The sequence below is a fragment of the Gopherus flavomarginatus genome, chromosome 9 (assembly GCF_025201925.1).
Source record: "Gopherus flavomarginatus isolate rGopFla2 chromosome 9, rGopFla2.mat.asm, whole genome shotgun sequence".
Classification (NCBI taxonomy): Eukaryota; Metazoa; Chordata; order Testudines; family Testudinidae; genus Gopherus; species Gopherus flavomarginatus.
The window spans coordinates 5,887,822-5,912,402 of record NC_066625.1 but is presented as its reverse complement, the minus strand read 5'-3'; the positions used below and the strand labels follow the sequence as shown (position 1 = coordinate 5,912,402).

Below are 24,581 nucleotides of genomic sequence, written 5' to 3'. Positions count from 1 at the left end.
TTCCTAAAAAGTGATAGGCACAAAACACACATGCAAACACATTCCAGAAGGGTGGTACTAGAACATCCTATACTAAGAATGGTACAAACACATTCCCCAAAGATAACAGGAACACACTGACCCCTCCTAAAGATAAGATCAGGATAACAGTATAATGGATAGAGATGTACAAGGTGGTGGGTGGTAACTGGCTATATCAGAGGGTATCAACTAACGACAGAGGGGCAATACGTAACTTGTCTGTACTGATGGATAAAATGGCGTCTCAGAGGGAGTGTCTTTGGCCAGCTGAGGGGACAGTGGAAAGTCCCATCACTGACTCAGCTGTGTCCATTGTCATGGGCATAGATGTTTTAGTATCCTCATAGAGTCTGCCAGGTGCCATTATCATGCTTCATTGACAATAAATTTGGCTGGGCGCCTTCGTACCTTAACGGATCTTGTGGTCATTGGGCAATTTGAGTGAGGTTTGCTGTGCCAACTAACTGAACAGAGCTAGGACAGCACATAGAGAATACCCACACGCAGCCAAACATCTATCAACAGTAGGTTCTCACTTGACTGTGCCACTGACTGACTGTGTGACCCCGGACATGTGTCTGCCTCAGTTTGCCCATTTGTTAAATGTCAATAACACTTTCATACCTGAAGGCAGGTAAGGCTGTACTTTGCTACCCTTGGATGGAAAGTGCTGGTGACTTTAACAAACATAAGAACGGTCGTACTGGGTCAGACGAAAGGTCCATCCAGCCCAGTATCCTGTCTACCGACAGTGACCAACGCCAGGTATCCCAGAGGGAGTGAACCTAATGGGTAATGATCAAGTGATCTGTCTCCTGCCATCCATCTCCATCCTCTGACAAACAGAGGCTAGGGACACCATTCCTTACCCATCCTGGCTAATAGCCATTAATGGACTTAACCTCCATGAATTTATGTAGTTCTCTTTTACACCCTGATATAGTCCTAGCCTTCACAACCTCCTCAGGCAAGGAGTTCCACAGGTTGACTGTGCACTGTGTGAAGAACTTCCTTTTATTTGTTTTAAATCTGCTGCCCATTAATTTCATTTGGTGGTTACTATTTCTTATATTATGGGAACAAGTAAATAACTTTTCCTTATCTACTCTCTCCATATCACTCATAATATTATATACTTCTCTCATATCCCCCCTTAGTCTCCTCTTTTCCTAGCCAAAAAGTCCTAGCCTCTTTAATCTCTTCTCATATGGAACTCATGCCAAACCCCTAATCATTTTAGTTGCCCTTCTCTGAACCTTTTCTAATGCCAATATAACTTTTTTGAGATGAGGAGACTACATCTGTATTCAGTATTCAAAATGTGGGCGTACCATGGATTTATATAAGGGCAATAAGATATTCTCAGTCTTATTGTCTATCCCTTTTTTAATGACTTCTAACATCCTGTTTGCTTTTTTGATTGCCACTGCAAACTGCGTGGACGTCTTCACAGAACTATCCACGATGACTCCAAGATCTCTTTCCTGATTAGTTGTAACTAAATTAGCCCCCATCATATTGTATGTACAGTTGGGGTTATTTTTTCCAATGTCTATTTACTTTACGTTTATCCATATTAAATTTCATTTGCCATTTTGTTGCCCAATCATTTAGTTTTGTGAGATCTTTTTGAAGTTCCTCACAGTCTGCTTTGGTCTTAACTATCTTGAGCAGTTCAGTATCATCTGCAGAATTTGCCACCTCACTGTTTACCCCTTTCTCCAGATCATTTATGAATAAGTTGAACAGGACTGGTCCTAGGACTGACCCTTGGGGAACACCACTAGTTACCCCTCTCCATTCTGAGAATTTACCATTTATTCCTACCCTTTGTTCCCTGTCTTTTAACCAGTTCTCAGTCAATGAAAGGATCTTCCCTCTTATCTCATGACAACTTAATTTATGTAAGCACCTTTGGTGAGGGACCTTATCAAAGGCTTTCTGGAAATCTAAGTACACTATGTCCATTGGATTCCCCTTGTCCACATGTTTGTCGACTCCTTCAAAGAACTCTAATAGATTAGTAAGACGTGATTTCCCTTTACAGAAACCATGTTGACTTTTGCCCAACTGTGTTCTTTGCTCTATTTGTCTGCTTTACGTTTAAATACTTTGCTATAAAAGTCTGTCCGGCCTGTTTTCAGGACTAAGCACCTAGAACTAGGCCTGAATAAGACTAGCCAGTTCAGCCTCCAGTTTGATTAATGAGCTCAGCTGGGCTGCGGAAGGATCACCTCGTTGGCCGGTCTGCCGCATTGGCTGAAGGGAGCCAGCAGACCTGCTTTTCAGCACGGCAGCAGTAGCTGATCACCTGTGGCTTGATGCTTCTGTGGGCAGCTGCAATTGCTCTTCCTTGCTCCTGTCCTTCTCCAGCCTCTCTCCTGTCTGGCTCCAGCCCTTGCATTATTCCTGTCCTGTTTCAGCCCTGTGTTCCCTTCCCGGCTCCAGCTCTGTCCCCTAGCTCCCGTTCCCTTCACTAGCTCTGACTGTTGGCCCCCTGTTAAAATATATAAGGAGATATACCTATCTCATAGAACTGGAAGGGACCCTGAAAGGTCATTGAGTCCAGCCCCCTGCCTTCACTAGCAGGACCAAGTACTGATTTTTCCCCAAATCCCTAAGTGGCCCTGTCACAGGGTCCGCACAGGTTTCCACCTTCTCACTCTGTGCCCAGGCTGATAAGATACAAGTCCCTCATGCCTTCTTCTGGTGTTTCACCCTTGTGCTTTATTTTACAGTGCCACCATGCAATCCCCTTTTTCCCCCAACAGTTATCCCCTTTCCAACCCATCCCAGGGTCTCTTGGTCCTTGAGGCTCCCTTCCTGTGGTGAGGAGACAGAGCTGTAGCCTCCTATCTCCTCCCAAACTAGCCTCCTGACTGAATTGGGTTCAGGGCTTTTATAGCCCTCCCAGCCTTCAGCCCAGCTATTGCTGTTTAGCTCAATCTATTGCAATGAGCCAGCCCTCATTAAAGCCCACAGCTGGGCTCACTGCATCTCTGACCCTGGCCTCTCTGCCTGAAAGCAGGGCTTAGCCAGCATTTTAGCAGGGCAGTCAAGGGGTTTTACCCTTGCCCTCCCACAGGCCCTCTCAAGGACTGAATACACAACCGTGGGTTTAGCAGGCTAATGCTCAAACCACTGAGCTATCCCCACCAGCCTGGTTCTCACCATTGAGCCAGACTATCAGCACCCACCCAGACACTCATAAGAGACATACAGCCCATTTTTTTTAACCCACTCTGTAATGTGCTATGGCAACCATTATTTGTACTGGGCCTTCCAGAACTGGCTGCCTAAGTGAACCATAAGTCAAGTATATCGCTTCCTGTTGACAAGAAAGCTCTGTTGATGACAGCTGAACAGAGCAGGCATCATTAGTCCACTGTACACCTTCAGTAAAGGGGTTTTTGTTGCCCCTTCTCCTGGCACCAGCATCCTGTTCTGATGCCATGGGCTGACAACTCTCTGCTCGGGGCGGCCAATGCCTGGGGCCTTGGAGGTTGGTGTCCCAGGGGAAAGATCAGTAACGGGGAGCCTGGCTCTATTTCCAAGTGCAGCTTGCTTTATTTACACACTTAGATGAGCTGCTCAATGAGCAGGCAGGGCCACCACATCTCCCAGGACTCTCAACCCAGTACCAATGCCCAGTTACCTAGGAGCAACTCTACCTCAAGAATTGACTCTAATCAGAGCAGCAGGCAACTCTCCTGCTGCTCCCAAGGCTCCCAGTTTGCCTCTCCACAAGCCCTGCATCACCCCAAAACATAGCAGGCCTCCCCAAAAGTCAAAGAAAAGAGAACCTGAAAGGCTGAGTGACAGCCCTAGTGGGTGAAGAAGTTGTGTTAATTCCCTACTGCTTTTCATAATACATGAGAGCTGAACTTCACACAGCCATACAGGTTCCTTTCATAAACAGCTGGGCTGGCAACTGTGAGGGTGTTAAAATATTAACGTTCCCTTCAGGGGATGCTCCACTAATGCACATGCATATATCACCGTCATCACAAGCACTGTCCTTGCCAACTCCCCTAATTGTAAATCATCAGGATGATACAGGTTGAAAAGGGAAGGTCTAAAGAGATGAGGTGTGTGTTGATTAATCTCAGATAATCACTTACTTGTTCATGGGAGGGAGAGCTCTGAAACAGAAAAGAACGCGCGGCAATACCTTCTCTAGCAACCTATTCTGACAGACACTGGGGCTAGTTTTTCCTCCTGAGGCTGCTGCTCCATACTCTGCTGCTTTGGATGCAGCAATATTTGTTCAGTGTTGCGATTCTAGGCTTAGTTTGCTTTACAGCCAGGACTGCTTTTTGAAGGAGGGCTCTGTGTCTCTGGAGCTTGTGATGTAACACTGCCCCAAGATGTCTCCTAGTTTAAAAAGGGAGTGAATCTGATATTTTTTGCAGTGCAAAATATAGCACTAGCTAGAACCAGAGGCCACACAAGCACTCTGTAAGCTTCCACACACAGCCTTGTCAAGGCACCATGGTCCTAACCAGTGGGGTCATCACTCAGCTGTGCTGCGATAGCTACACCTCCATGGCCGTGACCACCTCTTTGTCAATATTTTTTTCTGAGGCAAGGGAAGCAATTAGAGGCGTGTTTATGGCCTGGGGAACAGGTCAAGCATTGTACTTGTTATAGCCACATGGATAATTTTCAAAGACCTGCTTATAATGGCTTGGAGAAGAAAGGAAAAAGTTAGACAATACCTGTTTTCCAAGTGTTGCTTTCTGAGAGTCAGTAGATCAACCAATCCTGTGCATAAGTGACCAGAATGATGGGATGGATGTATCAGACAAAATACTGCAAGAAAAGACAGACAGGAAGAGATTAAAAATAGAAATATTTTTGTAACAGTGCGTGCAAACCTTGCCACTTTTCCTCCACATAGATTCATACCAACCTTTCATTGATTATGTATCCCTATGAGCTCACTTTCCATAACTTCTGAACACTCCCAGTTTGCCTAATTTGGGGTTGGAAAAACCACCAACTTTCCCCCCATTTTCTAACCAAAGCCCAAACATCATTCCAAATTCACTCGAAAAGCTGTTCACATCTGGTCGAAACTTGGACTGGATTGGTCAAAAAGTTCACAGAGAGCACGGCTTGAGTGAACCAAACGATGGGTTCGTTCCACTACAAAAACTTTGCTCAGCCTTAGCTGGCAATATGCCCATTTTCCAAACAGGAAATCCCTTTTTAACAAACATGGGGAAAATAGTTTAGAAGCATAAGCTTTAATGCTTATATGATTATAGACACAAAGATCTCTTAATGATCAGTTTATGTCACAGCGCAAGCTGAGGGTGTATTGAAAAGTAAATATATTCCATAGTTTTTATCCTAAAAGTAAAGGATAGTTTTAAAGAAAGAAAAGTCTCCTGCTACCAAACAACCTATATTTACATTCCAGCTGACAGTGTAATCAAAGCTCATACACGTATATTTTTCAGTATGTGTTGCCAGCACTGATTAGTGTTATGCTTTCATACCACCGAGTATCACACTGAGATGAACTAAGTTTTATATGAAACATCTGCTTTCATCCCTTTTCTGTTACTCATGATCAGACTGGTATAAATTTGCTTCTGACAATAACTGATGTTGGAGTACACAGCCCCTCTGTGACGCACTAGTGCAGAATTATTAGTTAGCACAAGTGGTTTGTTCTTTCCCTCTAGTGGGTTCATGCCTATGATATCTGCTTGGAACAATGTGCCTGAATGACATTTTTCTGACACGTACGATACACAGACTAGAAACTCTTTAGAAACCATTGCTTTGGCTTTGTCATAGCCCATAGAATTGCAACTGTACCCTGGCTGTTGAATGTCAGGTACAATCAGTGGAGTTTTACAGCAAAGAAACGCCAATGTTGTTAGTTGAAATTGGCAAGCAGAATGTGCATAAAAGCTGTAATTATTAAATTGACCTCATCTGGTGAACCATTGTGGAAGAAGCTTGTGATATTTCAGTTATGGATGGGTGAACGTTTTCAGATGAAACTAGAACTGACACGAACATACACACACAAATCAAGGAGACCCAAAGCTGAATGCTTTTGGAGGTTCAAAAAAGTGCAATCCACTTTCTCTGCTTGTTATCTTACAATTTTTATGGGCATCTCTGTGTTTTCTGGCTTCGTTCAGAAACTTAAAGACAGAAGGGCCACAAAGAACGATGGTTCTTGTGCCAGACCCTGGTATTTCCAAGCATGCCAAAGACTATGAAGCAGTGCGAATATTGGGCATGCGATGCAATCTCACAAGCGTTCACCCCAAAGACAGTCTGATTATCTGAATCGGTGGATGTTCACCCATTACTAGCCCCAGATGAACAATGATCATCCTTAGCTCTTATAAACTTTATGGCCTAAATCCTTAGCTGCAGCAGCGGCACACAGAGTGCAACTCAGGTGGAAACGGCAAAGCAGTGACTACAAGAGATCTTTGCCTTTCCCTGATCCTGGGCCAGCTACGTGTCCCGAGGAGCACCATTTAAGTGATGGATAAGTCTCACAAAGATCTTCTACACTGGGAGTGAATTTCACCCTATTATATTATTCTCATCTTATAGATGGGGACCCTAAAGCAGGGAGGTCCTGCGACTTGTCCACAGACATCAGTGACACCTGAGGCTTTCGAATCCTGGGGCTCTGCTTGTACCTCTAGGGTATGCTGCCAGTTAAGGTATTCATAACCAGGGATCTTGAGTTGTGATGTCACCAAAATATCTCGCCACAAGAGTATGCCATGCCACCTTGCCAGGAAGATAAGAGTAACCAAACTCAGGGCTTATATAAACTATCTTCCTCCTATGAGAGCCTAACATATAAAAATGACAATGAAACTGGAAGAAAGTATGATGATGGGGCTTACGCCCATCACCTGTTAGACAAGAAGTGAAAAGCCAATTAGTGCATCTGTGATGGATTGATCGCCTCCTGGCCTGGATCATTAGGTACCTGGGCCTTATAAAGAAGTTAAGGGAACTCAGATAGGAAGAAGACCCAGAGGAGTGGAGGTGGGAAGTGCCTTCTCTCTGGGAGGTAGCCTGAAAAGAAGGGAGAAAGGGGAGGAGGCCAGATAGGCTTCTCCGGGCATGAGCTGGAAGCCTGACTAAGACCAGGCCTTGAATGAACTGGAGCCTGCCAGAAACCCTGAGTGAGGGGAGAAGTGTGCCAGCTTCTGGAGCGGAGGGTTGATCACATGAGGGAGCAGCAGCAGCGGACTGATGGTTGTATCGAGGTGACTGTCTGCTGAGCCCAGTGGGGCTGGGTTTGACTTGTGTACATCTTTGGAGTCCTTTGATAAAGGACGCTGTGGCCCTGGAAGGGGCAGGATGCTGAAAAGGGGTCTGGTCAGAGAGCCAGAACACTCCTACAAGAGGAGTAGGCCAAAAGAAGGTGGGAGGAAACTGAGGCAAAATTTGCTGCAGTGCTACACCTGGCCAGGAGGGGCCACATTGGGGACGCAACTTTGCCACAGGCAGTTTAAAGCTACACTTTGAAAGAAGGTTTGTAACAAAAATCAAAATGACAGCATGAAAGCCATTCTCCTAGCCGTGGGCTTTTAACAATGCAGATGTAGGAAATGGAAATAGAAAAGAGCTAAATGTGAAATGTGATCTTTCTTGTATTGTATAATTCAACCGTCACACGGAGAAACAAGCCTCTGCAAGATCTCTTCAAGTGCTGGGTGTTCAAAAATTGCCTGGATCTATGGTCCATAATAGAAATCACACAAATAAATATACAGAGTCACTCAATGCAAATAGTGTGTCTTTGTTCTGTGGTTGCACTGTGTGAGAATGTCCAGGGGAATTCAGTGGAATTAGGTATTTAAAGACAATAACAGAGAAGAGTCACAATTCCCTTCCCATTTGCCCTTCCTCCTGGGGATGGGGCTACTTGGTAAAGAAGGACCAGATACTCAAAGGTATTTAGGAGACTAAATCCCATTGAAATCAATACCTTTGAGGTGCTAGTACTTAAAGACAGTATTCAGTGGAATCAAGGTATTAGTGTGGCCCCCTCCAGGGTCACTAGAGGTCTGGCTTCTTTCATCTTTAACACACATTCCAAGAAATGTGTTATTTTCACTTTAGACCTTAATAACCCCATTCAATGGAGACTTATTGAGCTGTTGGAAGTGCTATAAAATGATGGGGTCTAAATTAACTGTTACCACTCAAGACAGAGATCTTGGAGTCATTGTGGATAGTTCTCTGAAAACATCCACTCAGCAGCAGTCAGAAAAGCGAACAGAATGTTAGGAATCACTACGAAAAAGATAGAAAATAAGACAGAAAATATCATGTTGCCTCTATATAAATCCATGGTACACTCACATCTTGAATACTGCATGCAGATGTGGTCTCTCCATCTCAAGAAAAGATATACTGGCATTGGAAAAGGGTCAAAAAAGGGCAACAAAAATGATTAGGGGTATGGAACGGCTTCCATGTGAGGAGAGATTAATAAGACTGGGACTTGTCAGTTTGGAAAAGAGACGATTAAAGGGGGATAAGATAGAGGTCTATAAAATCATGACGGGCATGGAGAAAATAAATAAGGAAGTGTAATTTACTCCTTCTCATAATACAAGAACTAGGGGTCACCAAATGAAATCAATAGGCAGCAGTTTTAAAACAAACAAAAGTAAGTATTTCTTCACACAACACACAGTCAACTCTTTGACAGAGGATGTTGTGAAGGCCAAGACTATAACAGGCTTCAAAAAAAAACCAGATAAGTTCATGGAGGATAGGTCCATCAATGACTATTAACCAGGCTGGGCAGGGATGGTATCCCTAGCCTCTGTTTGCCAGAACCTGGGAATGGGCGATAGGGGATGGATCACTTGATGATTCCCTGTTCTGTTCATTCCCTCTGGGGCACCTGGCACTGGCCACTGTCATAAGACAGGATATGGGACTGGATGGATCTTTGGTCTGACCCATTATGGCAGTTCTTATGGTCTTATAATCTTTTTCTTCTTCTTCAGTACATTAGGCTGAGCAGATAAGAACATTCAGTGCACTGAAAACAGAGATTTTGAGAGTTTACTAGGAAAAAACACAACACAATATGGTTTATTATGGAGAAAAGATTACCAGGAGTCCCGCTTTTGTCTAACAGCATTGTCAGCCTCTGGATTGTCTGCATGCTATTGCTGTGACAATCTTTTCAGATATTCACTATTCATAATTACTGGAGTCACTCAACATTTTTTTAACTTAGAAGAAAATTTCAAAGCTACTTCTGTTTCCCAGGGTTTGGCACAGCTCCATTTTCAACATTTAATGCAAAATATTATTGAAACTGCTAGACAGTTTTCATTGCCTGAAAACCTGATAAATGAAAAATTCTGAACCATTTTGATAATGGCTTGGATTAAATAAATTAAAATGTCTTTAAAAACAGTCTTTCAAGCCCAGCTAAACAGAATCAAAGGAAAAGAAGTTTTTTCACCGGATATAGATAGACAAAAGACTAGTATAAAAAAAGAAGAGAAGAAATAGAGGTAGATTTTAGATACAAAATAGATGGGTTCATGTTAAGGTCTTGGTAAATCAGTTCAGGGAAAAAGAAATACTGAGCTGGCTCTTCACCCTAGGCCTGAACCAAACCATTTCTGTGGTTAGAAATGTTAGAAGAACATTTCTATTCATCTCAGATATGTGATGTTTCTAAGCATTAGGCCAGGGGTAGGCAACCTATGGCACGTGTGCTGAAGGCAGCACGCGAGCTGACTTTCAGTGGCACTCACACTGCCCGGGTCCTGGCCACCGGTCCACGAGGCTCTGCATTTTAATTTAATTTTAAATGAAGCTTCTTAAACATTTAAAAAACCTTATTTACTTTACATACAACAATAGTTTAGTTATATATTCTAGACTTATAGAAAGAGACCTTCTAAAAACATTAAAATGTATGAGTGGCACACAAAACCTTAAATTAGAGTGAATAAATGAAGACTCGGCACATCACTTCTGAAAGGTTGACGAGCCCTACATTAGGCCATGCTCACTAGCCTACTACCTTACTGCCTATCTAAAGGATCACTCCACCTTTTGTTTTTAATGTTGACACTTGCCTGGCTCTGTCCATAACCATTAAAAAAGCTAACAATGCAAAAGAAGATCTGTTCTCTTGAGCTCTCCAGCTCACTTTTATGGACCTAATCCATACACAAAAGAATGCAATGTTTAAGGTGCTCATGCAAACCAAATTGATGATTGGGTGCTTCTCAGAGTTACCCACTGCTAGTACAGAGCCCCCTATGTATCTGTTCATTCCTCATTACATTGGTGTCCAAACACCAGACACCCCTCCACATTTATCCCTTCCTCCCAACTCCTGCAAAAGTATATTAAATGGTGAAAAGGGGGATATTATGCATCTGACATAGCTATTCCCTTAATAAAACAGCCATTTCTTCAGTGCACAAATAGACTGATAGACTGTTGAATTTATATTGTCATGGTTTGGGGAGGAGGTCTAGCTGCACCTCTCTCGTCCCCGGTGGTCTCTCCGACAGCATACAGCTCAAGTCTGGAATCTCTTGAGTCTCGGGGTGGAATCTCCTGATTCTCCCACTCTTAGGCCTGGACCTGAGGCTACATAGTGTACTCCCACCACCCTACATCCCCAACTGGGTTTGGGTACCTACATTTCCGCCCTTTAGGAGTCAGTGATATCGTGACTTCTTAAAACAGAGTATTTTTACTTAGCAGTTGGAACAAAGCATGAAGGAAGAAAGGAATTTTTAACAAACAGCCTGTACGCACATCTAGCTTACTCACAGTACTATCAGCCTATAATGGTAACCTAGGCCTAGCTTGCTGAGACATCCCTATGGCTTTCCTATGCTGGAATCCATCTCAGTCTGGGTCATCCCTAGCACCCATAAAAGTATGTCCCTTTAAGCCCTCACAGTATTTTTTGTTCTCCAGGAAGCTTCTCCCAGTCTTGGCAGGCTTGTGCCCTGCCTGGCCTAACCAGTTCTGTAGGCCAATGTCATCAGAGTGAACGGTTCTGGCATTGTCCCTTAACCACTCTCAAGTAGAAGCTGATCAGGGGACCGACTGGAACCATCTCCTCTTTCCTGCCTGGTCCATTCCTGATGGTCCATGGGGAGGTAGTTTAAACCACAATATTCATACAGAAAACACCATCCCAATAACCAGGCCAACATACAGTATTAAATTTTTACAGGGCACATCATATTTGTCACAGACACCTCATGCCACCCAAGGGAAGTAGTTGGAGAAAATTTCTTTGATGCTACTACACTAAGAATTTGTTTACAAATATTTTTCTAATAGCAACTAAACAGGAAGTCAGTTGTATTCTTCCAGTTTTCCATTCCTTTACAGTTCTTCCCTATGATCTGAGAAAAGGAAACAAAGGAGCATGGTCACTGCTGTGAGCTCTGACTGCGTTATTTCAACCCACGGCTGCAACCGTTTTCATCCAGAAAACACAGAAATAAAGCACCAGGAAGATTTCAGAAAGGGACTGGCCACATTCTGAATGAAAGAGTGGAGTCTGTTGGTGTGGACAGCAGCGGTACATCTCATTGAGTCATATACTTGCCCGCTAAGAAGCTGTGGATAATAACGCTCAGCACTGTCAGCCCCAAGCCATCTCTCCGTATAGCACTCCAACCTCAGCTCCCTCAATAGTATATTCCACTGACAAAAAGAGGACTATATGCTTCTGAAAGAGCTATTCCCTTAGCAAAACAGTCAATTCCTCAATGCATACGAGTGCCGTCGTCCTGAACTCCTGTGCCATGCGATGCAAAGGAAGTATTTGGAAAAAAATAAAGTCTCCCTTTCTTTTGTGTTGCTATACTGAGAATTGGTTTTAAAACAGTCCTCTGAAAGCAACTGACCAGAAAACTCTTTCCATTTTTCTGTTCACAACAATCAGCACTTTGCTTCTTGATCATTTTTATTATTTAAACCACCTGCTATCGAGAAAGCATCTATATTAGCAGTTTTTCATTGTTACATAACACACAAGAATAATCGTGGCACTTTCCCACAAGTTGCTGGTGACTATGTGCAACACTGAGTTGTTTTGAGTGTCGCAGCTGGTAAATTATTGCACATCAATCACAACAACTATGCAGTTCAATGTTATAAAGGATTGAATTATCTATCTGTAAACGTCATTTACCATTCTCCATGGACGGGCTAACTGCCTCAACAATGGGAGTTATGTGGCTGACATGGCAACACTGAGCAGTGCTACCTTAGAGGCGGTTGATGACTCAGAGGAAACCTTTAATAAATGTTCTGTTTGAAAACAGTCATGCTTCTATGGGTTTTCTATTTTCCTGTTGGCTTAACTTCACTCATCTTCTGTCAGAGATCCTGTTGTCTCAAGATTTCACCTGCATCTGCTATTTATTCCTCACCTGAAGCCCTGATATTCTCTGTGGGCCATCATAATCTTTTTGACAGCAAGGACCTGCAAGGTCACAACAGGATTATGAAGTCCAGATTGTGGCTCACAAGGTGCACGTGTAGGGAAAAACCTAAAACTGCAGATTTCTGCAAGCCAAAATCATTCCACCTGAGTCCTGACTGCTGATATACCAAAGGGAGACATTAATGGGTGTGGTCAAATAGGCTCAGTCCAGGCTAAGGTGTGCATGATCAACAAGAAAACACAGCTGCGTCCATGTGGCAGGACTGCACAAATCATGGCTTTGTCTGGAAAGACGGGATCTGGGCAAACAGTCCCATCACAGGGCAGAGACAAGATGTGCAAAGGGACATGATTCAGAAAATGTATCATACTAATAGGAACTCACCACCCTATTAGGAAAACCTGAGTAAGAGCTGCCAGAGGGGGACCTGCCCCTGGGGCAGCTGGCTACTGCCTCTCTCTGAAGACTGACTATTTCCCTAAGTAAAATCATTTCACCTGTCTCCCAATACTACATGCCACTCAGATGTTGAGAGAGTAAAAGAGGAAGGATCCATGTGGAATAACTGCTCCCAGATTTCATCCAGAGGCTCCCTAGCAGCATTGCTTCATAGACCAGCCCTGCTAGCCAGAGCAGAGGACTTTCAGAACTGCCTTTAATTCCTGGGCAGCAGGACCACATTAAACTGCTCAACAGCCACGGCCCAAATCTGATGGAGACCTTCAATGGTGCCCTGGCACACATGAGCGAACTACAGGGCTCTACCTAAAATATTGACCTAGGTCTTCTACTGAGGCCCACTGCTTTCCATCTAAACATTTTCACATGGAAGTGAAATACCTGGCCCGTGACACATCATCTTGCTTTCTCCACAATACATTCTGCACACAGCAATTTTTTTTACCGATTCATCAGCCAAAAAATCTCAGCATTCGTATTTTGAAAGAAATTCACTCTGAATGCATCCATGCCACTTTTGTTTTTGCTTTCTGCCACTGAGTTACCTGGGTGGCACGGTCACAGAACCAGTGACTTTGAAAGCTGATACTGAATGACGTTTGTGGAAAGTGAAGTTTTAATTCATAATTCTGAGTACTCACACCAGAAATCTGATTCTCGGTGTTACCATATGCCAATTCATGCAGGGAACAGCAAAAATACCATGAGATGTGTGTATCCAATGGAAACAGCTCCGATTTCAAACTTTGAATATTGAATACTTGTGACAAATTGCTCTTCAACAATCTACAATGTTTTGGCAAATAATTGTGAACAATAAATACATTCAAGAGAAAGCAGTCTGTTGTGACACAGAAAAAGGGTAAAATCTGTCAAATAGATTATTTGTCAGAAATGATTTGCCTGGATTTAATATGTACAAGCCGTTAGATTTGTTTTCTTCCTGACAGTTCTTCACAGGCTAAGCACTTCACCGTTATATGAATTAGTGCAACTGGAACCTGTTGTTTCATTTTTACACGCCTGACATGAGACAAAGGAAAATAAAAATCATGTCCAATTATGTTTTATCCTCTTGTAAAATTTTCATCATCTTGTGCTTCCAAGAGACACAGCACAACAGGTGCAGCCTGGGAATGGGGATGGGAAGAGGGGGAGGAGGCAAAGATGGCTTTCATAGACTCGGGATAGATGGATTTGCCTATCACTAGTTACAACCAAACCAAGACACATCAAACAGGCACCCTTTCACAGAGAGAGAAAGCGTGATTTTGGTTTGATAAGAAGATAGATCAGGTTGCTTTCTCTCCAGGCTTTATGGATCTAGCAGTGCCCAGGCAGCTTAAATTACACCTGCCATTAGACCCTGATCCAGCAAATCTCTGACTTAAGTACATCCAAAAGTGCTGGCCCTTAATGAGTCTTTCACCCTCCAGCTAGTTAGATGGTCTACAACTGTGATACTCAGACCTCAGTGGTTCAGGAGCCAAATTAGTGGTCAACATGACCCAAAAGAACCACAGACGTGCGAATTAATTGTTTCATAGTAAAAGCATCCTGACTGGTTAATAACTTAGGTTGGTTAATAATTAAATCACACAGCATTTTAATATCATGTGCTGCAGAGAGATGATTAAAAAGCCACTGCAGGCTCGCGAGTCACAGGGTGAATATCACTGGTCTACAACCTGTGGATAGCACTGGTCTACAAGCCGTTGTGACGAGTTGCACCTACTTGAATCATAGAGCAGCAGCTCTGTGTCTTGGTATTAGTGCATCTGAGCTTACCATCTGTGCCTTATTTCTGTAAGTACAGAAATAACTTCTTAGCTCTCCAGGATGGGGGCTCTGGTTTCATACATGCTTGTGCAGGGACATAGCACAATGACGCCTGATCCTGACTGACAGCATCTAAATCCTACTGAAATACAAATATTAAACAGCAGTCATGTAGGTCTTAGATCAAACAATAATCAGAAGCCCCAGAAACTTTCCCAGCTCTTGCAGACATCTCCATTCCATGCCAAATAGTAATGCCTTAGAAAAACCCAGATTCGTATTTTTATCAGGGGAGTACTAAAAAAATCTTGATTTTGCCTTGCTCACCCTTAAGTTCCAGCTGGAAGCTGAGAATCATCTGCACACACTCAGGAATAAGGATGTATGTATATTTGACATTTTTATAACTTTTAGTCTTGTAAATGTCATCGAAAAGCACAATGGAATGTAATTTACCAGATTTTTCACAGCCATACAACCATGCCTCATATTTTAGTTGTGATGCTTTAGCTCAGAATGAGTGGGTGTCAAAAAGACTGACTGAAATAGCGAAGCATGCCACTTTCAACTCTCTGTACATCATGTTCTTTTCTTATACAAGTTTTGCCTCTTTGTGATTTTGGTGTCAATAAGCTTATTTCTAGAAGCATAAGCCTACTTCTCGCTTCTTTTAGTTTGCTTTCCATTATAACTAGAGCCATCTGAAATCAGCTGCTAAATTATGGTCAAGAGTTTCAAAAGCAGCTAATGGTTTCGGGGTGCCTCCAATTTGGGTGTGTCCAATTTATGAGGTTCCTTCAAGAGACGTGTCAGTGAGGTTATGCCTACACTACAAGCTAGGGGGTTGATTCCCAGCTTGTGTAGACATACTTGTGCTAGCAGCCTCAACCACATATCCTTGAGATTCAAGTTGGTTTATATTCGGGGCTGCCAGCCCCTTCCACTGCTTGCTGCTGTCTGTGCTACCATGGCTACACTGCTATTTTTAGTGTGCTAGCTCAGATAACAGCTAACACAAATCTGTCTATGAAAGCTGGGAATCACAGCCCTAGTGAATAGTGTAGATGTGGCTTTAGACAGGATGCTCAGTGCTCTTTAAGGCATCACAAGTTGGGGATCAAAAATCTAAGGCACTCCCCAAATCACAAGTCACTTTTGAAAATTTGGTCTATGTTCTTTGCCCATCAATCAGACCATTTCTGTTGCCATCTGAGTCTTTCCACTAGCCGTGCCCTTTGCATACCTTAGGAAGACAGGTGTCTACACCCAGACAGTTAACAATTCTTGCAGGATTCTTATTCTCACTTTGAAACTCTGCACAGCAATGCCCCTGGACCTATGGATGCGGTTTCTTACCCTGCACTCCCAACAAAGCTATCTAATTAGGAGCCAGAGAAAGAGTCTAGAAGGTACGACTGATTGTGAGAGTTTGACTGTTGTGTGAAGAGGTATAGAGGTGTTAGGAGGAGGTTCTGAATCTGCCATCATCTCTAACTGTCCGAAACTCAAGGGATATGTACAGTTGTCCCAGACCATTTCCAACATCCCCTATTTAAAATCTCTCCTCACTGAGCACTAGTTGGTTCAGCCTTCAGGTGATGCACACATTGAAAGAAGGGCTGAGAACTCAGCACACGAGAAAGCTGGAGGAAAACGTGTAGATGCAAAGTGTCCACTTCCTCAGTAGTTTAACAGCAGCAAGTGTGAAAGTCTGGGCTCTCAAATAATAATGATTTAAGAGAAATATTCACAATCAGTTCAAATATCGCTTGTAGATTGTTTCTACTTATTGACTGTTATTTAATTACTCCTCTCTCAGAAGTGTAACTCTGTATAATGTTAAATTTCTGTCCTGTGAGCTCGAACATGTGCTTGAGCAGAAGAAAAGGGAAGTAATCACATATAATATTGTCTCGGTGCCTTACCCAGTACATCAGCAACCAGTGCTCTAGGACCTGGAGACTACACTACTGTTACGTGCAAACCGATGCATGAGGAGCTATGATTGTCCCAAAATTTCCAAGGGGTGGAGCACCTCACAGTTTATTTGAGCTGGAAATACCAGCAACAGGAGACCAAGAATTCCACCATAGAAAAACAATTTCTGGCTATAAGAAGGGCCATAATGGCACCATATTATCGCCTAGGAGACCCACTCTGCCTGGTAATAGACCATGCCCTCCTACAGCAGATGCAGGCAATGAAGACCACAAGGAGGTATCTGGCACTACAGCCCTATGCATTCAGACACCAGCCAGCTGGGTCACAGCATCATAGAAATGTTGAACTGGCAGGAACCTGGACAAGTCATCAAGTCCAGCCTGCTGCAGGACCAAGTATAAATGGATATGCAGATTTCTTTCCCCAGGAAGGAAGAGACATTATAACAGAGGCAGGCTGGCCCCATGGCCCCATTCTGCAGGGGGAGGTGTGTGACATATGGGTTTGCAGCTTCAGTCCTCCAATCCTGGCTCACCTGATGTGCTAACTTCCATTCCCTTCAGCAATGTTGCCTCCTTGTGTGTGAGACAGGGATGGCTCTTCCCTATGATCTCATGACACTGATGGCATCTACTTCCTTATCATCCCTTGACAGTTATGGTTTCCCTTTCTGCATGGTGACCAGTGATAGCATTATCTCAGCCCGGGGCCGTAACAGTCTTCATCCAAGAATAAAGTACCAAGAAGATTTCAGAAAGACTGGAAACTGGCTGGATTCTGTATAAAAAGGTGAAGTGTGCTAACATCAATGAGAGCAGCAGTGCTTAGTCAGACATACACCTGCAAACTCGTAAGCTGTGGATAAAAATAAATAATTAATAATGACAACAAATATATTGCAACACCAAGCCTTCAGAAATAATGAATCAGCCCCCCACCGCCCCAAAACATTAAGTATATTAAAAATAATCCATTTTGTTTTCATTATCCTCTTGGCTTTTGAACATTTTCGTCTTCCATGAGCCACATTTTAAAGTTTTTCTCTGCAATTGCGAGGGCTAGAAACTTGTGATATTTTAAAAATGTAAGCTGAGCATCTCATGTTTTCACATGACTCCAAGAGCTGGGGCTTTAAGAAATATATCTCATATCCTCCCAAAATAAACAAAATCATAGGAGTTATAATGACAGGTTTCAGAGTAGCAGCTGTGTTAGTCTGTATCCACAAAAGGAACAGGAGTACTTGTGGCACCTTAGAAACTAACAAATTTATTTGAGCATAAGCTTTCATGGGCTAAAACCCACTTCATCGGAAGCATGTTATGGACAATACAGTAGGAAGGTATATATAGAGATACAGAGAACATGAAACAATGGGTGTTACCATACACACTATAACAAGAGTGATCAGTTAAGGTGAGCTATTACCAGCAGGAGAGAAAAAAAACTTTTTGGAGTGGTAATCAAAATGGCCCATTTCCAGCAGCTGACAAGAAGGTGTGAGGAACAGTGGGGGCGGGAGGTGGGGGGAGTGTCTAGGAAGTGGATCTCTTGTGTGGATTGGTCCAGGCTGAGGTTGACGGTGGAGTGGAAATTGTTGAAATCATGGTGGAATTCGTCGAGGGCTTCTTTTCCATGGGTCCAGTTGATGAAGATGTCATCAATGTAGCGCAAGTAGAGTAGGGGCGTTAGGGGACAAGAGCTGAGGAAGCGTTGTTATAATGAAACCTAACTCCCATATAGCAAGGATCTCAAAGCACCTTACAAAAGTAGTTAGGTATCATTATCCCTGTTTTATATGTGGATAAACTGCAGAGAGCCCATGAAGTAATTTTGCAAAGGTCACACAAACAGTGAGCCAAATCCTGTCATCCTTACTCAGGAATTGATGGATTTGGCCTTACATATATATTTTACAGATATCACTTCAACCGCCAGTGACATGCAGCCACTTCTGGGGTGGAGGATGGCAGTCAAGTGGTTAACTAGAGCACAGCACATAACAGTGAGAGGGCCAGAAGAGAGGGGTCAATTCCTGCCCTTACCTAAAGTCCCATGGGATCTTTAATGTTTACAGAGAGCAGTCAGAATCTATGGGGCAGATTCTCTCATCTGCTAATTTCTCTTTGCACGCTGTAAGGGTGAGAAGGGGACATGTTGGGGGTGGGCTGGGCTGTATTACAGAAGGAGGGGGTTACACATGGTGAAGCTCTGCTGTATCTAATTACAGCCGGTCAGAAAAAAAAATCTGCAGAAAATGTTGATTTTTCAGCAAAAAGTTGAAAACTGAAAATATTCAATGGAAGATTTTCAGCTATACAGCAAAAGTTCAATTCAGCAAAGCTGCCACACTGCCTAATGATTAGGCTTGGAAGGATTAGATTTTTATTGGTAAATGTCAATAAATGTTGATTTCACCAAACAAGCACAAATTGTCAGAAAAATATTTCCATTGATGAAAATCGATATTTACAGTCAGGCAAAATAAGAAAAATGCTGCCTGAGAACCTAGAGTTTGATTTAAGGATATTTAGATGGTACAGTTTGATGTGATGTTGATAATTTGTGTTATAATGGTTATAAAACTAATTTTTGCAGCTTGTTTACTGTCATTAAATATTGTCTGCCACTCCATTGTCTTCTCCCTGAATAATTACCCATGCCCATGAAAATTAAAATGGATAAAAGTCTAAAAAATGCTTTAAAATAAAACATAGATAACGTCCATCACAATTATTAAAAAATAATAATTGAATTCTGCCATAGCTAAACTATGGGACTTACCTCATGCCCCTTACCCCTCTCTGGGTTGGGCTTCCTTGTCAGACTACATCTCCCATGATGCACCATGGTCTCCGGTCTTGCTGGTTGCCACAGTGCATTGTGGGAGTCCCTGGCTGTGGTGCATCATGGAAGAATTCAGCCCACAGGGGGCGATGAGGCAGCAAAACCATATCTCCCATGAAGTTCTGCGGTGGCTTTTCTGAACAGAAATGTTTGGGTTTTTAGGTGTTTGGTTGTTTGACAAAGTGTCAAAAATTTTTACAGAAAGCAGACACTTTTCACAGATAAAAGGGGCATAGTCGAAGTCTCAATGTTCCATATATAGAGGGAACATTTTTAAGCAGCCCTATCTCTCATCCTCAGTCGCCTAAATTAGAGTAGACCCCCTGCTGCTCTACCCCCCACCAGAGCTGAAGGGCCAAGGGATCAAGGAGCAGAAGCTGGCTCCCTGGGGCTGCCATTGCCCACTGTTTCCAAGCATAGCTCAGATGCAAGAGAGAATTGAAGCTTCCCTCTTTAAGGACTCATCTGAAAAATTCCCACACACATAAAACTGTCTGGAACTCAATATATCACTCTCTGAAGGATGAACTTTTGCCTGTTTTGCCCTTTCCGCAGGCAGCTGAATAGAAGTGACCCAAAAGGCTCAAATTAGCTCCAGATCCTCCTCTTGTGCTGAATTCTGAGCACATCTCATAAAGAGCAGCTTGTAAAGAGCACATCACTAACTGAGACAGGTGCAGGCCCTTCTGTGAGAGATGATTTATCATCTCCAATTTTGGAAACACGTGGGATCGATATTTCTGAATGCTCTTGTGATTTATCTGAAAGCTGCAAATTGAAAACATCAAGCTGTGCGCTGCTCAGCAGGGAAATGGCGATGGAGGATTTGGAATCCAACAAGATTGATAAGGACCAGACGCTTCCTATCTGGGACATTACTGCTTTATTTGCAACTTTCGAGTAAGGTTAGTGGCTCTATTCCTAAATCTAACTCACAAAAGACGGTTGGAATCAAAGTTACGATTCCATTGCAGTTCTGAAGTGCTTTGAGCCGAAGTGGAAACATCAAACCTACAACACATTTATTACAGATAAAACTCACATCTCACACTGGGGCAGACACAATAAATTGGATACATGGTACATCTGGTTTCCTGGAAGAGTACCTGCTTGTCAATTATGATATCTAGCGCACAATAAAGCCCCTCATCCTGCATTCCTTTCACACACCAAGCCCCTACTGGCTCCAAAGAATTCCTCTCATTGAATCTGTTTACCATTGTTTCACTGAAACCATTACAGAACCATATCAGTTAAAACAGACACTTCATTCACTGAATAAATAACCAATTCCAAAAACTGTCCTTATAAAATCAGTTATTAAATACTGAGAAATATCAAGTATACAGGTCATGCCAAAGGCAGTACAGAATTTCCTTCAACACACGGAATTTGATTTTTCATTACCCAAACCCTGAATCCCTGGTTCAAAGCACCGAGGGACCAATTTGCAATGGACTAAAAAAACCAAACAAACCCCTTTTCAGACCAGGGCTTGTGAAATGGCTCTGAAGCCAAATGTGTCACCGGGCTTTCAGACTCTATTCAGTGTGTCAGTCAAATTTACCTATAGTGTAGATAATTCCAAATCAATTCTTTGATCTTATGGAACTCATGGTTAGCAAAATCACAATGCATATTTGTAATGATATAAGGGCTAATTCTGATTATAATACTTACCATGGAATTTTACACTGAAGTAACTATGAAAATCAGTGGAGTTACCCTTACGTTCATCGGTGTAACCGAGAACAGGATATAGCACAGAATGCTTGTTTTTCATATATATCCGGTTATTTCTCCCCCAACCCCTTCACCTGTAAATGATCTTTAATTCCCACAATTTAATTTTGAAAGTACATTCACCTAAATATTCTCTCTCCTGGAACATTATAAATGTGTTGACATTTCTCCAAACCCATCAGTGGAGAGAGGTTAATTATCCAAAGGGAAAGATGTTAATAACAAAATGATGATGAAAATAACTCTTAAAAGCAGTGCAGAGAGAGTGTGTGGTATATAGGGATGTGTTTACTTCATTCTGCCTGACTCACAGAAAAGTTTTTGTGTTTAACAATCATGGTTGTGTTTTTTCAACTGTCTTCAGTGAGTGGCCCTAAGGAAGGAGGGAAAACATCAAAAGGAATAAACAGTAAAATAACCAGAAATTAGCCTATTTTTCAAAGCACATTTAATTTCCCCCAACATTTATGAGGACGAACCTCTTATGGAAACAACAGTGCCCTGTTCATCTCAGAGGTTTAATATTTAATTCTCAAGGAAGACAGACAATTTTTCAGATAATACGTTGTAATAATTGTTTGACTTGATGAGTCAGTGAAAGAATTTTTAGCTGGCATAATAAAAAAGACTAATGACAGCTCTGCAGTGTCCTGGAAAGACCGTTTAGAACTATTAGAGTCTGAGTTCACCCTACACATAGAGAGGTAGTGTGGTTCAATGGACAGGGTCCTCACCCCAGACCTCAGGAGACCTGAGCTCTACTCCTGGATCTGCTACTGACTTGTTATGTGACTTCGGGCAAATTCACCTCTATTTCCTCTCCTACCCCTTTGTTTATTTAGACTGTAAGTTCTTTGGGGCAGGGGCTGTCCTTTACTGTGGGTTTATACAGCCCCTAGCACAAGAGAACTTTGATCTTGATGGGGCTCCTGTAATATCAGCAATATATAGACCCAGAGAGATGACATTCAATAAAAGTGCTAGTTCTTCACCTCAATATTAAATACCTGAACCCCAAATCTTTTTTGAGCACCAGCCCAAGTACTGATCTGTATCCTGGGAATATCCTATGGTGGGAAGATGGAGAATCTTCCTCTTATTCCAGACCACAGAGTGCCGGTGGTTGGGTGCCTTCATGGTAGATCTACCATTTATGTCAGTGGGATCTAGGGAGGCTCAGCACCTTCAGAAAATCAGGCTACTTAACTAGGTGCCTCAGTCTGGATTTAGGCACCTACTGTTAGGAACCCAAGTTATGAAATTTTGGTCTAAGTTTTCAAATACTGACTAAAAAAAATAAATGCCCACTTAGTTCATGCATCAGGTTGGGTACCACAAGGAAAGGAGCAATGGCCTTGCATGATGGATTTTTGGCAAATCCCTATTTGCACACCAGGCTGTTTAGCTGCACAGACAATACCTTGCACAAGTATACAAAATGGCACAAATACAGGGGTATGACTGAAATATGAGCACATGCCCAAACACACCCACATTCATTGTTATTTTTGTTCATGTTATCGGAGCAGCCTAGAGATCCCAGCTGGGCCCCACTGTGCTGGGCGTTGTACAAACATGAAGCAATAGACAGTCCCTACCCCAAAGAGCTTCCACTCTGAAGTGACAAGGCATAGAAAGGGTTGTAGGGAGGGAAACAGAGACACAGGGGCATGAAGACTCCCCCAAGGTCACATGGCCTGAACACTCTTTGCCTCACCCTGCCCTCTCTTATCTCTTTGCTTCTGACATGCCACTAAAGTGGCCTGTTCGTGGCAATTTAGAAAGGCTTGTGGTGGTCTCACCTCACTGCCACCTGTTCTCAGCTGGGCCTAGTTCTTTACTCCCTACCCCAGCCAGTCAGCACATCCCTCCTCTACTGTGGCCAGCACAGTTGCTGTTCATCCCATATGCTGGCCAGCAGGGATCCATCAAGGTCCTCTTGTGAACTGGTTCTCTTTGCTGCTGCTTTCCAGGTGGCTTCTCCAAAACGGCACCCCTACAACTGCTCCACCTGCAGTATGGTTTTGTGCATCTGTCCCTCTAGATTTGTTTATCCCGTGCCCATCGGAGCAGGCTGTTGCATGGCTCTTGGTTAATGCAGCCCTGTGTGTAACTGCTGTGGTAGGCAAAGCTGGCTGGAGAGTTCGCCTGACGTTTGTTCTTTATTTAACACAGCAGAGGCAGTAAATAAGATCCTCTGCATGTGAATTCCAAGCCTGGTGTTTAGATGTGACTCACACAATCCCACAAGGAAGAGTTCAAGCTAATGTGCCCGTTTGTTACAAATGTTGTTGATTTCCTCTGTGGAATAGGCGGCCTGTTGTCTCCAGCTTGCACTAGCTTCCCAAAATGTTTCACTTTCATGTCACTCATTAGCTCTCCCTCCTCCGTGGTTGTATTGTCCATTTTAGGTGTGCTCCTTTCAAATCCGAGCTCCATGGCACGTAACCAGAGATAGGCAATTAGGATGCAGAGATCTCTTTCCATGGCTGGGGTTTCCACTGTGGCCATTGAGCAGGGCTTTTTTGGAGCTCAGTTTCTCTCCGCAGAAAACAATACAGATAGAGCAAATATTCTAGCAAGTGATGAATTGGAGGCCAAACCCTGAGGGTCCTCAGTCAGGGATGGATGCTTCCTGTCACCAGAGTCCACTATGCAGTCAGGGTCCTGTATGTTTTGTTAGCAACAAGTGATGCAGCAGCTAGGCAGAGTGATAGGAAAGAGACCTTTATTGAGCATGCAGTGAGGCCAGTGTTACACGCTGAGACGCTTTCTTTGCACATCTCAACTGCTAGAAGAGGACCTCATCCTCCCTGATTGAACTAACCTGCAATCCCTTCCACGACTGCTAATGCAGGCCAGTTACCCCAGTGGAAGTGATGGTGGAGCACTTATTAGGTGAGTGTGGTACAAACGCCTAGGGAGAGAGAGGTGTTCGGTGTCTCCCAGGAGAAACCCAACAGAGATCAGAGGAGCAAACCAAGTAGCACAGTTGGTTCCCCTCATTATTTTGCTGGCACATGAAAGGCTGCCAATGAAGCAGCACATGTAGCTAGCATATATAAAGTTAAGGAAATAATACAAAGGCCCTGGCTGGATGACTAACCATCAAGGAATTTATAAATGCTGCATAGACACTGGTGGTTGGCAACAGTCAGAAATCCTGGGCTGTTAAAGAGCCAGGCACTGCAATCTGCTGATCTAGTGTGGAGAATCATAGAATCATAGGGTTAGCAGGGACCACAAACGTCATCTAGTCTAACCCCAAAATGGCGGCTGCTCTTATCCACATAAGGGAGAATTGACTAGACCCCTACAGAGGTCTCCAAACATGTT

At 43.1% G+C, this 24,581-nt stretch overlaps 1 protein-coding gene across 3 annotated transcripts in view; it reads right to left on the bottom strand.

Annotated features, from left to right (window-relative positions):
• SSTR5 (somatostatin receptor 5) overlaps positions 1-24,581 on the bottom strand; it is a 135,538-nt gene that overhangs the window by 5,914 nt on the left and 105,043 nt on the right. Inside the window, exons 1-2 of one of the 3 annotated variants that reach the window (XR_007776249.1) lie at positions 17,191-17,350; positions 4,740-4,833 (exon numbers count right to left, since the gene is read on the bottom strand). The gene's annotated coding sequence lies outside the window, so the exon portion shown is untranslated. Of the gene's footprint in view, positions 1-4,739; positions 4,834-14,670; positions 14,709-17,190; positions 17,351-24,581 lie in introns of those variants that run through there. The other 2 variants (XR_007776248.1, XR_007776247.1) reach the window with 2 other exon arrangements.